Below are 14770 nucleotides of genomic sequence, written 5' to 3'. Positions count from 1 at the left end.
CTTGGTCATTTCACTCTTACACACTCTAAAAGACTAATCATTCGGTCTTCTGCAAAGCCATCAACCAAAGAGTAGTAAGACAGTGAAACTGAGGAGGATGAGAGAGCCCTTGACTAGTCCTGGAGCTTAAGTAATATGCTCTCACCCTGTTTACTACACAAATTTACATTGGTATTTTGGCCAAAAGCCCAAATTGATAATAAAGTAACACTTCTAATTTCCCACTTGCCATTATTCTACTTATATAAATCTCCTTCAGAGGCCAGGCGTGGTCAGTCACACTGTAATCCCAGCACTTTAAGAGGCTGAGGTGGGAGAATCACTTGACCCTCAAGGTCAAGGCTACAGTGAGCCGTGATCATGCACCACTCACTGCACTCCAGAACCTGGGCAGCAGAGCAAGACCTTGTCTAAAAAAAAAATTCCTTCAGGAACATAATAAATAAGAGGAACAACTAAGCCATAACATTCTGATCATTTATTAACACCCCAAACTTCAAACTGTACTATTACTCTATTCACTTGGTATTTAATCACATATTGTTTTTTAGCATTTCCTACATTCAAGGAATAGCAAACATTTTAGAATTGATACTTCAAAGAGAATTTATTCAAACCGTCTGGTGTTCACCCATTGTCTCCTGCATATCTCCTGATTATTATAAATAACAAAGAGAACATACTGCAAAGCTAGATCTCTGGATGACAATAACAATAAAAACAGGCTAATATTTATTGACCATTTACTATGTGCCAGGGACTTTTTTAAATACTTTATATGAATTAATTACTTTGGCCCTCACAACAAACCCACGAGTATTATTATCTCTATTTTACAGATGAGGAAACTGAGACTCAGGAAGGTAAATAACCTGCCTGAAGTCAGAGTTAATAAGCAGTGGGCTGCAGATTGAGTTTAGAGCTCTTAACAACTTTTCTGCAATAGCATCATAGTTAATGGCAGGCAAATACTACAGCTTGGTAAGTTCTGAAACTTAGGGCCAAAAAGATATTCAAGGAGGCAAAAGACAACACAGATCTGCAACTCAAGAGAGAGATTTTCAAACTTCTAGGCTGGACCAAACTGGTGTTAAAGAAGTACTGAGGAAGGGCTGGGCGCGGTGACTCACGCCTGTAATCAAAGCACTTTGGGAGGCCAAGGCGGGAGGATCACGAGGTCAGGAGATCAATGCCATCCTGGCTAACATGGTGAAACCCCGTCTCTACTAAAAAATACAAAAAATTAGCTGGGCGTGGTGGCGGGTGCCTGTACTCCCAGCTACTCGGGAGGGTGAGGCAGGAGAATGGTGTGAACCCGGGAGGCGGAGCCTGCAGCGAGCTGAGATCCGGCCACTGCACTCCAGCCTGGGCAACAGAGTGGGACTTCGTCTTAAAAAAAAAAAAGAAGTAGTACTGAGGGAGAAGTTAATGGATAGAATCATGAAGAACATCAATATTTAACATAAACCCAGCAAATTTTAGATCAAAATGATAATATAGTAGGGTAGTATGTGTATACTACAGATATACAACATATATTACAAACCAAAATACATAATAATTATACCTACTCCATAGGAACTAGAACATAGTTTAACTATAATTAGGTTTATGGTAGCATCTCTGTTGGCTGTAGCTAAGATTTTTCATGCTAAATCCTTAGGCAAGAACACAACCTATAATACTGTTCCTATGAAAGAAAATAATCTGCTTTAAAATCGTTCTTCAGACATGCTTTCCAGGGAACAGACAGTTGTGAAAAGAAAGTCAGCCTAAATAGATGGACCATATTTCAACTAAGACTCATAATGCTTGTTTTACATTTGTATACCACTGGAATTAGGAAAGGTCTCACAAAGGTTAACTGGCAGCATTTTTTTCATTCTTAGCAGTATATAAAATAATGGTGCATTTTACAAATGATAGCATCTTAGAGTCAATAAAATGTGTTTTTCAGAATACATCTAATTCTTTTTTTTTTTTTTTTTTTTTGAGACGGAGTCTCGTCGCCCAGGCTGGAGTGCAGTGCCGGATCTCAGCTCACTGCAAAGCTCCACCTCCCGGGGTTTTACGCACATTCGCACGGCCGCAGGCCTCCGACGTAGCTGGGGACTACGCAGGCGCGAGCCGCCACCTCGCACCGGCTGAGTTTTTTGTTTTTAGTAGAGACGGGGGTTTCACCGGTTAGCCAGGATGGTCTCGATCTCCTGACCTCGTGATGGCCGCTCCGGCCTCCCAAAGGTGCTGGGACCGTTACAGCTCGAGCCAGCCGCGCCCCGCCTTCTTTTGTTTGTTGTTTTTTTTGAGACGGGAGTCTGGCTCTGTCGCCGCCAGGCTGGAGGGGCAGGCCGATCTCAGCTCACTGCAGCTCCGCTCCCGGAGTTCACGCGCATTCTCTTCACCTCCAGCCTCCCGAGTGAGCTGGGGGACTACAGGCGGCCCTCACCTCGCTCGCCGGCTAGTTTTTTGTATTTTTTTAGTAGAGGAAGGGGTTTCACCGTGTTAGCCAGATGCTCTCGATCTCCTGACCTCGTGATCCGCCCGTCTCGGCCTCCCAAAGCTGGGATTACAGGCTGGAGCCACACGCCCGGCCGAATACATCTAATTCTAAGTGTGAGCACATATACTGCTGTAGTCAAAGGAAAACTTTCTGCCTTCAAGAGATATATAATCTAATAAAGAGAACATAATTAGCTCTAAAATATAAATGCAAGTAATAAACATTAATACAAGATATGAAGTGATCAAATGAGTGAGAAAGTTGTAACAAGAATTGAAGAAAAGGTATTTAAGTGGTAAGAAATAGAAGTGGCCAAACCAAAAAAACTTCAGACACTGTGTCCTGAGCAGTTCGTCGTCGTCGTCGTCGTCGTTGTTTGACAGAGTCTCACTTTGTCGCCCAGGCTAGAGCGCAGTGTCGCAATCTTGGCTCACTGCAACCTCTGCCTCCTGGGTTCTAGAGATTCTCCTGCCTCAGACTCCTGAGTAGCTGGGACTACAGGCACCCACCATCACACCCAGCTAATTTTTGTATTTTTAATAGAGATGGAGTTTAACCATGTGGGCCAGGATGGTCTCAAACTCCTGACCTCAGGTGATCTGCCCACATTGGCCTCCCAAAGTGTTGAGATTACAGGCATGAGCCACCGCGCCTGGCCATGAGCACAGTTTTAAATGAAACAGATTAACTCTGATGTAAGAACAGAAAGAAGGTAGGAAACAAAAGCTATCTCAACACAGACAGGGAAGATGAATAACATGAGGTTTTGGTCATGTCACTCTCCTCTAAGAACCAGCAACTATGTTCCAGTCAAAGTAAAGCATTGCTTCAGGGTATTAACAACTAACTAATCAAGGGGAAAAACATTTTTTAGATGTCACATCTCTCTCCTCTGAACTACTGTGGCAGTTTTAAAATAAATCCAGACTGGGATTGGTGGCTCATGCCTGTAATCCCAACACTGGGAGACCAAGGCAGGAGGATGACTCAGTCCAGGAGTTTGAGACCAACCTGGGCAACATAATAAGACACTATCTCTACAACAACAACTTTTTTAGCCAGGTGTGGTGGCATGCGCCTGTAGTCTTAGCTACACAGGAAGCTGAGACGGGGGAATCACTTGAGCCTGGGAGGTCAAGGTTGCAGTGAGCTGTGATCATGCCACTGCACTCCAGCCTGAGCTGGACAGTGAGACCTTGTCTCTAAAGTAATTATTTAGCTAATTAATTAAACTTAATAAATCTGCAAAAAAATTATTTGATACTCCTCCCTTCAAACAAAATAATACAAACATTTTTAAAGTTTTTCTTTTTTTTTTTTTGAGCCGGAGTCTCACTCTGTTCCCCAGGCTGGAGTGCAGTGGCACAATCTCTGCTCACTGCAACATCCGCCTCCCGGGTTCAAGCGATTCTTCCACCTCAGCCTCCTGAGTAGCTGGGATTATAGGTATCCGCCATCATGCCCAGCTAATTTATTTTTGTAGAGACGGGGTTTCACCATGTTGGTCAGGTTGGTCTTGAATTCCTGACCTCAGGTGACCTGCCTGTCTCGGCCTCCCAAAGTGCTGGGATTACAGGCGTGAGCCTAAAGTTCTTGTTAAATAAAATAAATCGGGACATAGTGGCTCATGTCTGTAATCCCAACACTTTGGGACACCAACGACGGTAGCTCACTTCAGTTGAGAAGTTCAAGACCAGCCTGGGCAACGTGGCAAAACTCTGTCTCTACAAAAAATACAAAAATTAGCTGGGTGTGGTGGCGCATGCCTATGGTCCCACCTACTCGGAAGGCTGAGGCAGGAGGATCATTTGAGCCCGGGGGTTAAAGCCTGCAGTGAGCAGAGATTGTTCCACTGCACTCCAGACTGGATGACAAAGCAAGACCTTCCCTCAAAATATTTAAATTTTAATTTAAAAAAATTAATTTTACAGGTGCATCTCAAACTGTTCTATTAAACTAGAATAGTAGTATCTATCCCATGAGTATCTCATGAGAAAGAAACAGGTAGTCTTTGGGGTAAGGGAGGAAAATGAAAAACAAAAACCCTCTATAGTATAAAATGTTTCTGAGGCTTTAAAGAGCTCATGTGCATTATAAACTCATTTCACCTCACACTTAAAATACTTGCAGCATATTAGTAAGCCATAAATACAGTTTGGAAAACACTGACTTGGGTAGGCAGGTAGGTAGGCAGGTAGTCAGTAGATGGTAGAGTCACAGAAAATAAAAGGAGACTAAGACAAATGTAATAAAATGATACCACCTAAAAAAAGGATCATAACTGACTATGAGTTATGACAATGAAGTCTCTTGAAGGAAAACAAGCTGTTAGAATAAGCTATCAAAATCAACAATAGCCGCCAGACGCAGTGGCTCATGCCTAGAATCCACTTGGGTGGATATACTTTCCCAGCATAACCAGGTCCTGCCAGAGAAGATTTCCAGTGCCTCCCCAGGCAGTTCAAACCAACAGACACGCTCATCTGCTCACACTCCCCCTGAACTGTACTCACCCCACACACACTGAGTGCCTCTATCACCGTACTCCCTTGCTCCCCACCCTAGAAGCAGGATGAAGGTCAAAGAATCAGACCTTTGGCTGGGCATGGTGGCTCACAACTGTAATCCTAGCACTTTGAGTGGCCAAGGCAGGAGGACTGTTTGAGCCTAGGACTTCAAGACCAGCCTGGGCAACATGGCAAGACTTGATTTCTACAAAAATGTAATTAGCTAGGTGTAGTGGTGCACACCTCTAGTCCCAGTGCCAGCTACTCGGGAGGCCAAGGAGGAAGGATAACTTGAGCCCAGGAGTTCAAGGCTGCAGTGAGCCATGCTCATGTCACTGCACTCCAGCCTGAACAATAGAACGAGACCCTCTCTCAAAAAAGAATTAGACTTCTGGGAGCCTAGGGAACATATGTAGGTGCCAATGAATGTGTCCATGCATGCTCTGCTGAATGTGTGCATGGCTGTGTGAGCTAGAATGGGTTTTTGTAGCAGGAGCTCTGCCCTGCTGCTTCAGGACTGTCTAAAGATGCTGCACAGCCATGCTTCCTCACAAGCTCTCTTTTAAGGTTAGTCCAGGCCAACAATGTTAATACTGTCCCCCTTAGGGTGGTATATTTATTGCAACACACAGCCTGGACACTCATATACAGGGCCATGGCACTAGGGTAAGGCGCCACAAACTCCTCCTGCTGAGGAGGCAACAAGGCATCTGGTTGCTAAAGCTGGGTGGGATCCATATCCCTGACAGTATTCCAGTATGTATGAGGCACTGCGGAACCGGGGTTTTTGTTCCTAGGTGAGGCCTGACTTGTATGGCTTAAATTTCTGTTCTACTTTTCCCCAACTTGAGATGACTTGGAAGACTTCCTGTTCCTTGCAATGAAAAACAGCCTAACCAACGTCCTTAAAAGTCATGTGTATAACTACTTCAAAATTAAGATACAACCCATGGCTTCAACTTCCGATGCAAAAACCCAAGACAAATAGGCTATGAGGATTCCTCAAATACCAACTGGTTTATGAATTAGAGGTCACATCCTTTTATAACCTAACCATATAAGGAAAATTTTCACAGTTAAACATATTGCTCACACTTGCTGACATACTGGCAAATTTTACCAATTGAAAATACGCCGTACACAGTGGCTTGCGCCTGTAATCCCAGCCCTTTAGGAAGCCAAGGCGGGTGGATCACTTGAGGTCAGGAGTTCAAGATTAGCCTGGCCAACATGGTAAAACCCCATCTCTACTAAAAATACAAAAGTTAGCCAGGTGTGGTGGCACACATCTGTAATCCCAGTTACTCAGGAGAATGAGGCAGGAGAATTGCTTGAACCTGGGCGGCAAGGTTGCAATGAGACAAGATCGTGCCATCACACTCCAGCCTGGGTGACAGAGCAAGCTCCACCTCAAATAATAATAATAATAATAATTTTACACTGGCACAAACAGGTCACTTTATAAAAAAAAAAAAAGCATCTTATATTAACTGTACTCTCTGACCTAGTTACCTAATGTACAGACACACAGTGTATCTTATATTACTTGGTACACCAACAAGTTAGCCATACAAATCACAATTCCAACCCAAACTCTAAGCTAGTAAATATATTTAGTATTTGAGCTTGAGTTATTTGTGTTCAAATGTTCATTAAATTGGTCTATGCAATCTTAACAATGTTCTAACATATATTTAAAATGCTCATTTCTCCTCCATTATTTAAAAAAAAAAAAAAAAACCAACTATAACTCTGTTAGAAAAGAAACCAAACATAAGCCAACAGGCTCAGCAAAATCACACTTAAATAGGACAAGGAAAGTTTCAACTCCAGAATAATTATCAGGATACCAATCACACAAATATGATTCAACAATCACTTAAACATGATTCAAGAGGAATTCCTGGTAGTAAAAAAAGAAATCCTGTGATTAACTAGAGCACAGCATTATCAGAAACTGATTATGTAAAACAACAGTTTTTCTTTCAGGATGGATGTGTGTGTGTGTGTGTGTGTGTGTGTGTGTAACGAAGTTCACAGCTAGGTTACACTAATGACTCACTTAAACATTTGAATTTTCTGCTATCTTAACCTTTAAATCAACTGCAAAAGTAGCTGCCAAAAGCAGTTTAGTAGGAAAGCATACTACTCCCAAAAGAACTTGGTATGTCCAACTTATTTTACTGCTTAAATTGTTTTTTTGTTTTTTTTGGGGGGGGGGACGGAGTCTTGCTCTGTCGCCCAGGCTGGAGTGCTGTGGCCGGATCTCAGCTCACTGCAAGCTCCGCCTCCCGGGTTTACGCCATTCTCCTGCCTCAGCCTCCGGAGTAGCTGGGACTAGAGGCGCCCGCCACCTCGCCCGGCTAGTTTTTTTGTATTTTAGTAGAGACGGGGTTTCACCGTGTTAGCCAGGATGCTCTCGATCTCCTGACCTCGTGATCCGCCCATCTCGGCCTCCCAAAGTGCTGGGATTACAGGCTTGAGCACCCGGCCTTAAATTGTTTTTTGATCACTGAGATTTGAAACTAATTTTTAAGTAATGAATGCTTACTAAATCCATTATCATACTCAGCATATACAGGTTTTTAGAAGGGCACAGATTATATTCTTATATGTGTGTTTTTACAGCACCTGGCACATTTCTGTTCAGTATCTGTTCAATATTACACGTAACTATTTCAGGACCTGACAGCGTTTACTGTCCTATTTTTTTTTCTTTTTTTTTTTTTTTTTTTGAGACAGAGTCTCACTCTGTTACCTAGGATGGAGTGCAATGGTGCCCATCTCAGCTCCCTATAACCTCTGCCTCTGAGATCAAGCAATTATCGTGCCTCAGCCCCTCAAGTAGCTGGGATTACAGCCACGCACCAAAGTGCCAAGCTAATTTTTGTATTTTTAGTAGAGACGAGGTTTCACCGTGTTGGCCAGGCTGGTCTCCAACTGCTGACCTCAAGTGGTCCACTCACCTTGGCCTCCCAAAGTGCTGGGATTACAGGCGTGAGCCACCGCACAAGGCCTTACTGTCTTATTTTTTTTTTTTTTTTTTTTGAGACGGAGTCTCGCTCTGTTGCCCAGGCTGGAGTGCAGTGGCGCAATCTCGGCTCACTGCAAGCTCCGTCTCCCGGGTTCACGTCATTCTCCTGCCTCAGCCTCCCGGGTAGCTGGGACTACAGGCGCCTGCCACTGCGCCCGGCTAATTTTTTGTATTTTTAGTAGAGACAGGGTTTCACTGTGGTCTTGATCTCCTGACCTTGTGATCCGCCCGCCTCAGCCTCCCAAAGTGCTGGGATTACAGGCGTGAGCCACCGCGCCCAGCTACTGTCTTATTTTTTAAAAGCGTTTTTGACTGACCAGTAAATCAAAGTTGAAAAGGCAACTGGTACATTTTATTTCCTGATTTGGATTACCTTTCTGTCGTGAATTGGTTCTCAGTTCTAGTTTCCTTGTGACAAAACACTGATGGAGAATACATTGAACTGAAATCCCCTGAATCCATTCCCACCGAGAAAATAATACATTTGAACTGTTCACATTTCATTGTAAAAGATACACAACTTTAGAGATTACTCTTGAAGTTTTGAAAGTAAAGTGAATCAGAAGTCACATTTCTAGAAGCAGTCAGTCTGGAACAGATGTTTATCCTACACACTCAGTCCCCTTTACCACTGCAAACCTCTCTAATAGTTCATTACATTAGAACAACTGAGATGGGTTAGGATTTGTGAAAATAATAATCCTTTTGAGACATTTATTAAGCATTTATTAAGATTATCTCTGAAACTGTACCTTAGTTTACAAGCCTTTGGGCAGCAATTCGACCCTCTTGTATGTTAATCCGTGTACACCCTCATTTCACATTTTCTCTGGCTTCCAATTTTTTTTTTTTTTATCTAATCCATACAATAAGTCACCCTATCAGACTTTATAGGACTACTGAAAACAACACTACTGCAATGCAAGGCTACTACATTTGCAAAACTGCCGATTTTAGTGAGATTTCCCTTCCTCAACTCCTCCTCTACCCCTCTACCTGGGTTACATCTCGAGAAAAACCTCTGTCCAGTGCTACAATTTTACTTTCCATAGAGTAGGTTTGATTTTTTATTAATGGTACTAAAAACTTTTTTAAAAGACTGCTGGTGTATATGGTTTCCAATACTGGGAACAGAAATAAACCCTCTTGTGTAATATTTCAAGAGAAATTGTCTCATAAAAGATGAGAAGGTATCAATTCAAAGGAGTCCTGGGAAGTCACAAAGTGTAAATACTTCTGGTAACAGAACAAATTAATGTCGAGGCACAACCAATAACATAATAATGCCTCAATGCAACCGTGCCTGTCAAAGGACATCTGTATTAGCAGCTCGGGGAAGTGGCATTTGCAGAAAGGCACAACAACTGTGCTTAAAAGAAAATCATTAAGCCTCAGCCGTTAATCCCCTCCCCCACCCTCTTCGTCTGGGTCTTTCCAAGCAATTAACCAGTAGAAGGTGCTATTCTGCAACCCACATGTATTCACACCAACCTCCATCCTTGGGCCACAGCTGGGTTTACCACAGGTGGACTAGCCTATTCCCTGTCCAGTATTCAAAGGAGCCCCCTAAACAGAAAGCCACAGCTTTTCTTATAACCCTTATTTACAAAAACAACATTGACAGCTCAATTGCCAGCAAACCTGACACATCACACCACTAAAAACATGCAAATATCATCTTGCTAAATATTAACCTCAACACAATCTTTATAATATTAACCAATAAAATCTATTTCTACCTAGAAAGACTCTGCTCACATTCACTACTAACAGTCAAGTGAACAAATCACTGTCCCCAACAAAATCAGGGTCAATGAGAAATGCGAAAGCAACGAGAGCTGAACATAAGGCCACAACATATAAAGAGGGATTTTATCTTTACATACACAAAAAAGAAAGAGCAGCAGAAACCAGGGCTGCAAAGGGAAGAAAGGGAGGCAGAGAGAAGAGGGGTCTCTGAACATGTTTTTGAGTGTCCTTTAGTTTCCAATGCACTCTTCTACCTCACAAGGTTGCAAAAAAGGCCAGGCATGACATGGGTGGAAGAAAGCTGGAACAGAAAAGCACCCTCCCTTCCCCCATCTTCTCTCTCCTCTCCCAAAAAGAGCTGTGTTTGTCTGTGCAAACCTAGTCCCAAATATGGGAGAGAGAGAATGAACGTGTGTATGGAAGAACAATGAGCCCTCAGCTTGGTATTGTGTGTGTATGTGTGTGTGTGCGTGTATGTGTGTGTCTGTCTGCCTCTGCCTCTTTTCCCTTCGACCTCAACAACAACAGGGAGAGCTGCAAGCCAGTTTTCCACCCATCCCAGGCCATCAAAATCAAAACTGGTTGATAATTTACAGTAGTATTAACACAACAAGCAAATCCATGGAACAAAATATCAACCCAAAGATGATTTTATTATAGTATAGATCCAGCTTCTCTCCCCTCCCCCAACAGACTGAGACTAAAGAGACCAGTGTACACTAGACAAAAAGGTCCCTCTTTAAATGGAAAGCAATTATGAAAACTGTCTCATATCTTCGGTGCATCAATTCCTGCTATATTAAAATGTCCGTTTTGTAATTCACCAAGTTCGTCCTCTTACTAGTTAGCTTTTTTTTGCGTTTAAAAAATTGCTTTGAAGACGGCTATTTCAGGATTCATACAAAACTACTTTCTAAATGTACCTTAAAATAGCAACACATACTGAAACATTTAAAGCACCCAATTTCTCAAGGACACATTTTGCTGAAATCAATGTTTGAAGTCTGTAATCCAGAAAAATTGTAAGCAAACCTTGGAAAAGAGACAGAGGAAAATGACAATTCAACAATGAATCATTTTGTTTTCCTTTCAACAACTTCTCAAGCAACCAGTTTCAAAGGAAGCCTGCAACACTTTTCCCCCTTTCCAACAGACACACATACACACATCATCCTATGTAAAACTACGAATCCTTCCATCACCTTAAAAATTAATGATAAATAGAAGCCACCCTCCTTCAGAGAGCAGAACTAAAACAGGATAGTAAGAATTCCATTCTGCTGCAAGTGACTTTGGGTTTCCTGATTTCCTAATCACATACAGCTGAGAACTAGAGATTGGGAGCACAAAGAGGAAATCTCCCCCCTAATGAGAAAATGATACTTTAATAATAAAGTCCTCCCCCCAGCACCCCGAAATCCACAAACATTCAAGAAATTCACAGTTCCAGTCCTTGACTTCCTTCTCTTCCAGTTTCAGCCAATAATTTAGTCACATGAAATAGTTTAACCTCAAACAAGTACAACAAGAGCATGAATAAGAGGCCAAGAGAGAGCAGGGGTCAGAAGGCACGCAGGAACGGTCACCTGGCCCGGACATGACCAAAGAAGTACCCTGCCCTCGTCCGGCTCCCCTCGACTTCGGCTTCGACCCCAGCCTTTTCTTCCTGCCTCCCCCCGGGCGAATGACTGCTTTCACGGCCGACCCTCTCTGACCACCAGGACGAGGGGCCAAAAAAGAGCACACGACCCGGCGCGGGCAAGTTGGAGACTTACCTTCCCCTAAAGCGCTACACCATCAATAGAGAGGTGTTCGCGGCCCAGCTCCGGGGAAAGTGGTGGGGACGGGGCGGGAGGCCGCGCGGAGGCTGCGGGGCCGCGGGGCGCAGGGCCGAGAGGGGCGGCCCGCGGGGAAGCGACGCGGAGGGGCTGAGGGGGCTTCCCTGCCGTGACCTTTCCGGCGACTTGAACCTAGGTTCCCTCCTCCTCGGTCGGGCAGATCTTTCAGAAGCGGGAGCCCAGGATCATGTCTGGTTTTGTTTTCCGAGGGCGAGGGGGCTCCCTGAGGATGATGGTGATTTTTTTTTTTTTTTTAATCCTCAACTAGGAGAGAAAATGAGGCAGAGACAATGTGGGGAGCGAGAGAGGGGAAGAGGAGGGGGGAGGAGGCGGGGACCGAGGCCCAGGGGGGCGAGCGTCTCGAGGTGTTCGGGAGGCTGAGGAGGGTCCGGAGCGCGGAGGGTTGCTCGCGAGCGTCTGTGGGAGCAGCGGCACCTCCGCGATGGTGGCGGAGCCGCGGCGGAGCTGCTGCACCGACCCGCCGCCCACTCCCCGCTCGGGCCCGGCCCACCTCGCAGTATCGCACCTCCCGATTGGCGCAGCGCGGCGTGACGCGTCCGTAGGCCCGGCCAACGGGAGGCGGAGGGCGGGCGGAGAAGGCGGGATCTCTTTTTTTTTTTTTTTTTTTTTTTTTTTAATCTTTTTAATAAAATGAGCAGAGAAGAAGGCTGGGAGAGGCCAAGACTTGACAACGCCGCGGCCTGGGGCTGCAGGGCGCGCGCTGCAGGCGGTGGCCCGAGGCGGTGGGCTGGGCTCCCGCCGGGGGCGCGTCTTTGTGAGAGTGCGAGGCCGGCCCTCCTCCGCCGCCCGCCGCACTCCAGGACCGCCCCACGCGCCCCCCCGGGCGGGGCCGGGCTGGCTGGGCGGGCAGGTCCCGGTTGGGGTGGGCGGGAGTCCAGTTGCTCCTGCTGCTACCCGGGTCTTAATTGGCCTTTTCAGTCATTAGGACGCGGATCCATGTTCCTGCGGGCTACAGAGTGGGTGTAAACGATTCGCATACGGACTCTTTGGAAATTCTGATGAGCAGCTCATAATATTTTTCAAATAGTGTACATGACAAAAGATGAATTAAGAAAGAAAAAAGTGATAAGTCGCACTGCTTATTTGAAAAGAATAGAAAGTGTCATGAAGACATAAAGAAGAGACTGTACAGGTACAGAAGGGATTTTAGAAAGCAGTGTACAACTCTATAGGGTAAGTGTGAAAAAAAATCTAAAAAGAGAAAAGACCAAACATCACCTCTTTTTCTTTGAAGAATAAAGTATTGTGTCCCACCTCCCGAAAGCCCGAAAATCACAGGGCCTATCATGCTGTAAAGGGAGTAGGGGCAGGCCAAATGATCATATTCTAGTTAATGTAATTTATGGGATTGAGGGGTTTGGAAATTTCAATTATGATTAGCAATTTTTGAAATGCACATCATGTTTATTGAGTTCTGTCACAGAGCCTGGCACGAATCCAGGGTGAATCATCAACCTAATGTTGGTTTGTTAATACTCTGTAAATGCTTATTGGTGTCCTTATGCCATACACTCTTCCCGAAGGAGTTAAGGTCTGTATAAAATAAAATAAGGGGTAGAAAACGTAGCACAAAATAATTCACTCATCTATTTCAAATGAAGTGATAATTTTATCCTTGGAATATCTATTCAGATTATAATTCCCACATTCAATTATTCTTTAAAGAATAATTTGGACTAACAGATGCTATTGGACTATGACCCAAGAGATCTAAAAAAAAAAAAAAGAAAGAAAGCGATAGATCCTTGCCGTCACCTTTCTGAGTAACTTTCAGCAAGAAAAATCCTCTTTGCTGGAGTTATGAAACGGGGAAACTAGTTAATATCTCTTTATATATCTGATAATGTGAGAACTGAATTTTAAAACCTGATAAATTCAATAAACTACTTCCAACATTCTACATATGGATAGAGCTATTTGACTTACTGTTTGGAAATGATGAGGGATAAAGTATATCAGTTAGATGGCTTCAGTTTCCATGAAAATCTCTTATCTACAAGAGCATTCTTTCTTTTTTTTTCTTTTGAGACAGAGTCTCGCTTTGTTGCCCAGGCTGGAGTGCAGTGGCAGGATCTCAGCTCACTGCAACCTCCACCTCCTCGGTTCAAGTGATTCTCCTGCCTCAGCCTCCTGAATAGCTGAGATTACAGGCGTGTGCCACCACGCCCGACTAACTTTTGTAATTTTAGTAGAGATGGAGTTTCATTAGGTTGCCCAGGCTGGTCTTGAACTTACAGGAGCATTATTTCCAATAAAGATTCAGCTCTGTGGTAGACAAATGGGCAATGCACTGCCATCCAGCAGAAAGGAGAGAAGCTCTCCACGTTAGGAAATAACATTTACTGTGGTATTAGGGATTGGCTGTCATTTTCATTTATCCATAAAAATGTAAATTTAGAAGTTTAGAAATGCCACGTAATTGCAAAGCATAATATATGGTATCAGACCACAAAATTAGCAAACTAAACCCATTTAACTGTAACAGTCCCATGCAAGAATTGTGGTCCAGCCATAAAGCCGGAGAGTAATGGACCTCCTTCCAAGGATCTGAGAAGTTGATAATGTAGTAAAATAATCTTCATAATAAGAACAACTATTAAACTGCTGATTGAAAGCTTACTATGTTCCCAGTACCCTAAGAAACATGTTACATTCTTTAGCCCACTTTTTCTCCCCATGAAGTGTGTTATTACCATCTCCTTTTTTTTTTTTTTTTTTTTGAGACAGAGTTTCCCTCTTGTTGCCCAGGCTGGAGTGCAATGGCCCGATCTCGGCTCACTGCAACCTCCGCCTCCGGGTTCAAGCGATTCTCCTGCCTCAGCCTCCCGAGCAGCTGGGATTACAGGAATGTGCCACCATGCCCGGCTAATTTTGTATTTTTAGTACAGACGGAGTTTCTCCGTGTTGCTCAGGCTGGACTGGAACTCCCGACCTCAGGTGATCCGCCCGCCTCGGCCTCCCAAAGTGCTGGGATTACAGGCATGAGCCACTGAGCCTGGCTTATTATCTCCATTTTAAAAGGCAAGGAACTGCCGGGTGGATCAAGAGGTCAAGAGATCGAGACCATCCTGGCTAATATGGTGAAACCCCTTCTCTACTAAAAAATACAAAAAAAAAAAAC

The 14770-nt window shown here is 44.0% G+C and overlaps 1 protein-coding gene and 1 pseudogene across 3 annotated transcripts in view; both read right to left on the bottom strand.

Moving 5' to 3' along the window:
- Positions 1–12123, bottom strand: part of RERE (arginine-glutamic acid dipeptide repeats) — a 492528-nt gene extending 480405 nt beyond the window's left edge. For all 3 annotated transcript variants that reach the window (XM_017856041.1, XM_017856039.1, XM_017856042.1), the window contains exon 1: positions 11566–12123. The gene's annotated coding sequence lies outside the window, so the exon portion shown is untranslated. The remainder of the gene's footprint in view (positions 1–11565) is intronic.
- Positions 1–14770, bottom strand: part of LOC108517909 (60S ribosomal protein L7-like) — a 70710-nt pseudogene that overhangs the window by 22557 nt on the left and 33383 nt on the right.

This window comes from Rhinopithecus bieti, unplaced genomic scaffold, assembly GCF_001698545.2.
Source record: "Rhinopithecus bieti isolate Rb0 unplaced genomic scaffold, ASM169854v2 scaffold_40368, whole genome shotgun sequence".
Classification (NCBI taxonomy): domain Eukaryota; kingdom Metazoa; phylum Chordata; class Mammalia; order Primates; family Cercopithecidae; genus Rhinopithecus; species Rhinopithecus bieti.
The sequence above is the reverse complement of the archived record's forward strand: the minus strand, read 5'-3'. Positions and strand labels throughout refer to the sequence as shown.